We start from the raw sequence: 8,945 nt of genomic DNA, 5'->3' as shown, positions 1-8,945 counted from the left end.
ATGGTGGCAGCCAAACCAGCCACATGCTTCTTTCCCTCCCCCGATCCCCCCCTGGATGATGTGTTTTAAAGGGACCGGCTCTGATGGTGCACCCAATCCAGATGGATCCTCAATTAAGTTGTCTGCTGGGCTGCCTGCAAAACACGGAAAGAAAGATACAGGCCACCAACAATAGTCATGCGCTGGCATCAACCTCCAGTTTAAACGGCAGGTCAAAATTTGGAGCAGCGAGCACCGCACTGCAGAGCAACGCCTTGGCGTTTTGAAATGCAGTCTCACAATCAACAGACCATGTTGATTACATACCCCCTGCGCCACCACGACCCACACGCACACTTGGCCAAGTTCAAGGTCATTGAGGCATCATAGAGCTGATGGAAAACAATGTGGATGAGCTCGAGGTGACTAGTCCAAGAGGATGATTTAGGACTATGTTGTCTAGATTCACCTCACAGTTCTGCAGGCCAACTAAAACCTTACTCATCAGGCTGGAAACTGGCTGGAGCGTTGCAAAGTCCAAAAGCCATGACTGAGTACTGCATGAAGCAGTCAGGGGTGACAAATGCAGAAATTTCAGCAGCACGGTGGGTCAAGGGGACTTGCCAATATCCCTTTAGCAAGTCAAGCTTGGTGCCAAAACGGGCTGAGCCCACTCGGTCCACGCAGTCCTCCATGCGTGTGGAAACGAGTCAGGCTTGGTCACAGCACTGACCTTACGGTAATCAGTACAGAAACGAAATGTTCCATCAGGCTTTGGAACTAAGATACAAGGGGAGCTCCAGGCACTGGAACTCGGTTCAGCTAACCCGTGATCCACCAAGTACTGCACGTCCGAACTCATAGCAGCTCTTTTTGACGGATTAAGCCGATAAGCATGCTGCTTGATGGACTGATGGTCACCCACATCAATGTTGTGAGTAAGGACATTAGTCTGCGATGGAACATCTGAAAACAACTCAGGAAAGAACTCTCTCAACCCCTGGACATCCTTAGCGCGAGAATCCGACAAGTGGGCAAGAATATTAGGCAAATCCTTAAACATTTCAGAGTTCTGAAGACGAGGACAAGAAACAGAGACGTCACGAAAACTCAGGCCGTCCTCCTCTGTAGAACAGGAGGAGACCATAGCATAGTTGCAGAAACCGCAAGCAGAGGACACTCAGTCTCCCGGGAGACATACGGCTTCAACATATTAATGTGACACACGCGAGTCTCACGACGTCTGTCTGGCGTACCAATAGCATAGTCAGTGTCACTAACTGGGACTCTACCTCATAAGGCCCCGAAAACTTAGCCTGGAGGGCGGACCCAAGAACAGGGAACAACTGAAACAACTGATAGGAGATGGGTTTGCGAAGAGTATGTCAGCTATTTTTTTTGGTCAAATAGTTGACAAAGTCTACCGGAAGAAGGGAGAAGGGAGGAGGAGGACTGGGGGGTTTAAGGAGGTTGGAGAAGATAAAAAAAGTTTTTTGGGGGAGTAAAAAATGAAGACTAAATTCTTTATTGGTAGAAAGAGCTTCTGGCAGCAGAGATAGAAGAAGAAAAAGAGGTGAGGAGAGATTGAATCACAGGCAGGTCGTCAGGTTGGGAGAGCTGATAGAACAGAGGAGGCGAAAGAGGATTTAGAGAGGGAGTGAATGTTGCGACGAACCGTTACAGAGTTAATTGATGGCCTGGGGTCATTAGAGAGAGAGGTCATTAGAGTTAGAGAGAGCGGAAGAGTAGGAGATGAATAAGTGGTCAGAGACGTGAAGTGGAGTTAAAGTGAGGTTATAGGTAAAGCAGTGTCTGGTGAATATGTAGTCAAGGTGTTTTATGAGTAGGAGGAGAGGGATTGAGTGACAGTGCAAAAGCTGGCGACACGCTCAACCTCCGTCCCGTTGATATGGATGGGGATGTGTGTGCCAGTTTTCTTCCGGAAGTCCACAATTAGCTCTTTGGTCTTCTTGGTGTTGAGGGCCAGGTTGTTGTCGGCGCACCATACCGCCAGGTGCTGGACCTCCTCTCTGTAGGCCGACTCATCGTTGTCACTGATGAGGCCAATCACCGTTGTGTCGTCTGCAAACTTGACAATGGTATTAAAACCGTGTACAGGTGTGCAGTCATAGGTGAAGAGGGAGTAGAGGAAAGGACTTAGCACACAGCCCTGTGGCACGCCGGTGTTCAGGATGAGGGATGAGGAGGTGTGGTTCTCTACCCTAACAGACTGGGGTCTGTTGGATAGGAAGTCCAGTATCCAGTATCCAGTTACAGAGGGAAGTGTTGATACCCAGGTGACTGAGTTTCGTGATTAGTTTTGGATTAGTTTGCACTCAGTGGCACTCAGTGGCACAACTCGCGGCAAGTGAGCGACAAACAAAGGCAAGTGAGTGGCAAGTAAGGGGCTGGCGTCACAATGCCACGCCGAGTGGGCGGAGCCAGGCTTTCCGCATCGTGGGTGTTCCGCGGGCAGGTGGTGTTCCGCGGGGGGGATCGGGGGGGGGGGGGGGGGCTTTGGAAACTCAGTGGCCACTCTGGTAATTCAACGGCCACAGTGGCACATCAATTGCCACTCTGGCAATTCATTGGCAATTCAGTGGCAACAGTTGCACATCAGTGGCAACAGTGGCACATCAGTGGCCACTCTGGCAATTCATTGGCAACCTGTTAGGCGTCCTCAAAGCGCCACTCGATCCGAGAGGCTGCCGAGCTGTTTCTTGTTTTTTATTGACTTGAGTGGGGTTTTGTTTTTCAATTTATTGGGTTTGCTGAGCATGTTGAGCATGTTGTTTTGTTATTCTAGCACTTATTTTTCCTATTGCCTGAGGATATGCACGCTGCCACAATAATACCTCTAGATGTCAGAGTTTATTCAAAAAATACTCTTTTTAAGGTTATTTTTTTCTTTTATGTTTTCACTGAAAAGTGCCATTGGAACAGAAATTCAGTTACACATGAAAGCATAAATATTTGCCTAATCAATAGAGCTGAAGTTGTCATAAGTGGGACCATTAGAAGAATTAAATGAGACGCAGAGACTGTCAGAAAGAACAACAAGAAATAATATAAATATGTAAAAACAACATGAAAATAAATTAAAAAAATTAACTAGTCCCACTCTTTGAACCAGGCATTGACTTTGTAGCCCTTGTCAATAAACTCTCCCACAAACATTTCGTAGTCACTTCTGTACTGAAATTCAAGGACAAAGACATTTATCGGTGCGTCTGCGTCGTCCTCATCTTCATCCATGTAGTTTTTGAGGTCTTGCAATGCTCAGAGCTGGTTGCCTCTGTCCATGTTCGTAATTTCAGGGGGCATAGCTATATATAATATATAAAGACTAGATGTCTTGTCCGCGTTGCCGGCCAACACAGTTGAAAGTCCGCACATGGCGGCCATCTTGCTCACCCATAACATTGTGTTGGTAGTGATACATGTACTTTTTAAATAACCACAATTTCCAACTGATTTTTAAACCGTTTGGTTTGTTATAAACGTCAGAGATATAGTTCTGACACTGCATACATACTATGAATAATTCTGTTATGTTCTAAAATATAGAATAATGTTTTAAAATAGGTTAAGAGGTTAAGATTTCCCTTTACAAATATACATATACAACATATATATGTTAAAATCCCCACCCTGTACGGAGATGTATTTATGACACTGCATACTTATTTATTAATTATAATTAGAACCATGGGGTTTTCCTATGAACATTATATTAAACAAAACATTATTCACGTATGCATTGTCATAACTACATCTCTGACGTATATAACAAACCAAACCGTTTAAAAATCGGTTGACAAAGTTATTATTTTTTAAAGTACATGTACTACTAACAACACAATGTTATGGGTGAGCGAGCTGACCGTACCAAGATGGCTACTGTGTGCGGACGTCTAGTCTTTATGTATATATCTATGTCTGGAGCTACCTCCGCCATTCTTTCAAATCGACACTCGCCAAGAGACCCACCCTCCTCTGACTCTGATAGGCTTGTTTCCGGTTCACGGACAATCAAACCAACGATGGCAGCGAGTATTACCCAATCAGGAGCAGAATAAAACGAGACTTCACAGAATTCAGGTGGGATTATTTGCATAGGATGCTGCATTGACTACATCTCGGAAATACGGTAAAATACGTATTGGTTCAAAACGGGACGCGCTATTTTCTCAAATACCGGACGATTCCGTATTTTAAGGGACGGGTGGCAACCCTTTTAGTTTAGACTTGATCTACTTCGTGAAAGTGTTGTGACGTAGCTCCAATAGTATGTGAATCTGTTATGAACTGCTCAAGATCAGAGTATTTGTTATCGTATTTACTGAGTTGAGGAGGTCAGTGAAGCACTCACGGTTCATCCTGTCAATCATCCTGGCTCCCGCTGTGGTTGGCAGAGAGCGGGAGGTGGGACGGTCCGATGTGATCGTGATAGATGTGTGCGTCACACTTTGTGAGACATGCGAGTGATCGTTTAGCAGCATTATTGTCAGCAGACTGTCAGCAAATAAAAGTGTAAAAGCAAGTTGGCGTCTCGTCGCTTTCCGCATTGAGAGTCGTTACAGTAGATTGAAAGTATATTTTCATTGCGCAGTTTGTTGAAGCAGTGGAGAAATCCCTCTTTTCTGCTCCTCTCCAGCTCCTCTCCAGCGCGATACTTTTTCAGCTAAGTTAAAGCTATATTTACATTTTTATATATATATATATATATATATTTTTTTTTTTTTGCTGATTGCCAATTTGTCGCTCTAAAGGATACAGGTAAGCCAGCATCGTTTGCAGTGAAAGCAGATGAATACGTCCAAGCAGAATTAAACTTTTTGGATTTTTCCACTGATGACTGCAGAGGAATGCAAATCATAGTCCGCCACCTGCTGGGAAGGTTGTTACAGACAGCGGACACTTTGATGTTTCCTACACCGGATATGTTAAAACATTTAAATCATATGAGTTAAGGATATTACTGTCGGTTAATTTGCTTATGTATTTTTTAACGAAATGAATGTAATCGATGCCTACTACTTATTTTTTAAATTTTTAATCGGCTAATCGATGGGCCCAGCTTGAGGGCTGCCAGGTCTTCATGTCTGATCGTTCCTTCACTTAATCAAAAACACGTGATTAAGGGACCTTATAACCTTCAGCAAAATACTGTTGTTTGTTTTTCCATACTTTAACCGAGAGAACAAAACTCTTGCAGAGCATTAGAATGTATATTAAATGTCTGTATACAAAAATCTGCTCCATTTTTAAAAATTTACTTTACAAATAGACTGGTTGGATACTGAGGATTCTTTGAAAATAAGGACAATTACTTCATTTTAAATCATCGGAATGGAAAATTGTATTATTTACTCGTAGTTGTTATATTTAAAAATAAGTCCTATGTTACATTGTACTCCCCATCATGTCCAAATAAAATGAAAGAAAAAGAAAATACGCCAGTGACAATTTTATGTTTCCACAGCTACATATCATGACTATTTTATATATATTATAAATATTACAAAGTGACTGCTAATGGTTAACATTGATGCAGCCTGATCATTAGCCATGAATACTGTACTTTAGTACAAGAGCCACGTCCTATAAATGACTTTATGTGTCACGTCACCTGTTAGTTGTGTGCACCTGTGTTAACTAATATGAGGATCTGATTATAGATTAAACTGTTTAAAGTCAGTCTAATGTAAACACATTAATGACTCAATGATTAGGATAATATCTGATTTATAGACTTTGATTAAGTAAGTAGCAAGCACGTTATATGAATGAATAATTTCTACTTATCAATACAGTGTTTACAGCAGGTTGTGGTGTGTTTTTTTTACTGTAGTACAATAGCTGCACACTTCCTTCATCAGTGTGAGAATGAGAGAACAGACAGACGAATAAGGTCAAGTTGTTTATTACATAGTGCTATTGTCAGAAGGTGAACGGAAGAGGCTTTTCCTGAGAAGACACTTTACACTTCGATACACTTATTACCAATGTCGCGCTCTTCGTCATGACAGGTAAATGGTGCTCGGGGCGAGAGATCTGGAACAGCAGGGACGACGGCTCTGCACCCTTCACCCTTAAGAAGAGCTGTGCTCCAGGTACGAAGATGCACACACTCCACATGTATCTCCAGAAGAAGCAGCCTCCTCCCTCTGGCTCCTCCATACACACAGAAGATGCACTGCATCATGTTTGCACTTCAGATGTTCCTTTAATGACATTTTCATTGTTGTATGTTTACATCACAGTGAAGGATGAAGATGAGGAGCTGTGGAGGCCCATGTCGACCATCTTTCCTTCAAAGTATCAAGTGCAGAGCTGTGAGTAAACATTTAATCTCTTTTAATTGTTTGTTTCTACCACATTAAGATACTCAATCACTTACAATCCAGCTGATTTGCTGTAAACTGTGTAATCTATACCGGCAAGAATATTCACAAACAGTGTTCAGCTGTTGTGAAGTCTTTAAAGTGGTTTCCTTTTCGTCAATTAGAAATCAGTGCATTCTTTTCTGGCTAAATGTAGGAGGCATTCGAGTGTAAAGCTGCAGTAAAGTGTAAATGTAAAGTTACCTTCTTGCTTCATCCTACTATCAGTAAAAATAATTGTAAATCATTAAAGAGCACAGTTATTGAATAATACCTGCGAGAAGGAGACAGAACTGAGACACAAACAAGTGATTGCGTTGATGCTACGCTAATGTCTTCTTCCCTGGTACTGAAAAAGGTAGCTGGAAACACCGAGCGATGGTAATCACCCTCAGATATATACGTCATCATGCTCTTCACCTTAGGACACACATTTACCCCACAAGTTCACTCTAGATTGTCTGGACATTAACATACAAACATCTTGACTATCAGCAGACCCTGAACACAACGTGTCGGTGTGAGAGAGACGCGTTAGACTCTGTTGTCTAAGTAAAGTAAAAAGGGTTTTCCAACAACAACAATTCAGCATTAACTAGAAGTAACTCTTAATTTATACAGTAGGTTACGAGCATTTATCTTAAATTGTATTCACCCATACAAGTGTAGGATTCTGTAGGTCAGAATAACTTATTGTACTCTGTCTTCATAGAAACCACGTTGTCCGTCTCCACCCCTGCTGTCCTCACCAACTGGACCTTTGTAGACAAGAAGGAGACGGTTCGTCTTGGACCGCAGCTTTCCACTTCCTGCTCTATAAACGCCGTGAGCAGAAGGACACGCTAAAGCTTGTGAACAGGAACTACGCTACTCTGTATTCAACATTTGATGTCCCTGTTGTAATAAATACATCTAATTCACTAATGTCTACATGTCATGAATGAGTTATGAAGCCATTACACTGATTTCAACTTTAGCTTCATCACATCCTATCCCAGTGAGTACATGATAATGATTGCACTGTCTATGTATCAAATGCTGATTATAATGAAACACTGTCTTCATGTTGATAAATAGTTAAAATGATTTGTCATGATTATGATGCAACAATAACTATATTTAGAAGTTTCCTGATTACAACCAGGTGTGTGTTTTGACTAGAGAGGGCAACCTATTTTTCACCTTCAACAATGAAGGAATTGTCGTAGTGATCAGTTAAACAAAAAATAGTATTTCATCTTTTGTCTCACTAAAATAGTGATAACCAGTAGACAGCAAAGTGGGGTACACATTTTACTTTTAAACAATTTATTTGTAAATAGCTCTTTATCATGCATGTGTTTCTTTGCCCCAGGGCCCAGGAGAACAATTCAGTGCAAGGGGCTGAATAAAGCACAATGACATTAGCTTTTCAGCGTCTTGGATAAGGTGTTTCAGCATTTTGGACAGTGGCAACCTTGTGGTTCCCGGCGCACCCTCTGTACTCAATGCGCTACCGTCGCCCCATAAGTTCGAGAAGGTCATACTTCAGATTTGTTGAATCATTGTGCCGGCTATATTTCCGTTGTTGAGTTGTAGGAATATCGTCTTTAGTTTGATTTATGAAAACCTTAAACTTAAACATTATGTAACAGTAGTCTATTGAGATTTTTGTTGTGGTATGGAAGTCATGGAAAAAGAAGAAACTAATGCGTCATTTATCAACAAAACAAATCAAAGGAATGTTGATCACCGGGAAGTACAACGCAAAAAGAACCACAGGGATAGTCTTTGTTACAAAAGACATCATTAAGTAGGCATCCCTGCATCATAGAATACGGGGACAGAAGATCACTGCGTATTCATTATTTGCGCCGTAGCTTAAGCTGACGTTGAAAGAAACAAGTAAAACTGAAAAGAAACATATTTAAATGAGTTAAAACACATAAACCAGAGAAACCTTTAGTTTCAGTTAACATGTGCTGTTGTTACCTCCACTAACAGTGTAGAAAGGATATAGAATATTTCTTTTTACAAATCCATGGCTGTGTCAAATTGCTGAGGTACAAATGCATTTGTATGTTTTACAACAACGCAGTTTTAACACGAAACATTTCTCTTGTGCGTGTTTAATAGTGTCACGGTGTGGTTCTCTTCCTGTCTTATTTTGTAGTTTTCTGCCACTCGTGTCCCCGGGTAACTTCCCCCCCCCCCCCCCCCCCCCCCCCCCTTGTTCCTGTGTGTTTTTGCCGTTTGCTTTTGCCTTGTGACTATTAAAGTCTTTTGTTTTCTGAGAAGTCTGCGTTTGATTCCTGCCTTCCCATGCACACCCCTTGACAAATAGTGATGTTAGTGATAAGTCAAACATTTCAATCGGCACCTTCGAACTGTAGAAAACACTAGAAAATAGTTTATTCAATCACAATCAATGGGCTAGTTTAAATTATGTCAAAAGCTTAATGGTAAAAGTTTAAACGGCCTGGTTGATTTAATTGGTTTTATCCAAACAAAATAAGAGAAGTAATAAACACCTTTACTTTAGCCAGAAAAATCATGGAACTGGTTTTGAAATAAATTTAATGGTATCAAAATACATTTTGT

At 41.5% G+C, this 8,945-nt stretch overlaps 1 long non-coding RNA gene across 5 annotated transcripts; it reads left to right on the top strand.

Moving 5' to 3' along the window:
* Positions 1-3,944: 3,944 nt before the first annotated feature.
* On the top strand, positions 3,945-7,286 carry LOC120822152 (uncharacterized). Of its 5 annotated transcripts, none has more exons than XR_005712641.2 (4): positions 3,945-4,080; positions 6,012-6,095; positions 6,246-6,317; positions 7,078-7,286. It is a non-coding gene; the product is annotated as an uncharacterized LOC120822152 (long non-coding RNA). The 5 variants fall into 5 exon arrangements; XR_013468441.1 differs by having other exon boundaries at positions 4,077-4,129; XR_005712640.2 differs by lacking the exon at positions 3,945-4,080 and adding an exon at positions 4,443-4,758.
* Positions 7,287-8,945: the final 1,659 nt, after the last annotated feature.

Source organism: Gasterosteus aculeatus, chromosome 7 (assembly GCF_964276395.1).
Source record: "Gasterosteus aculeatus chromosome 7, fGasAcu3.hap1.1, whole genome shotgun sequence".
NCBI classification, from domain to species: domain Eukaryota; kingdom Metazoa; phylum Chordata; class Actinopteri; order Perciformes; family Gasterosteidae; genus Gasterosteus; species Gasterosteus aculeatus.
Note: the sequence above shows the minus strand (reverse complement) of the source record. Positions and strands in the feature narration are given on the sequence as shown.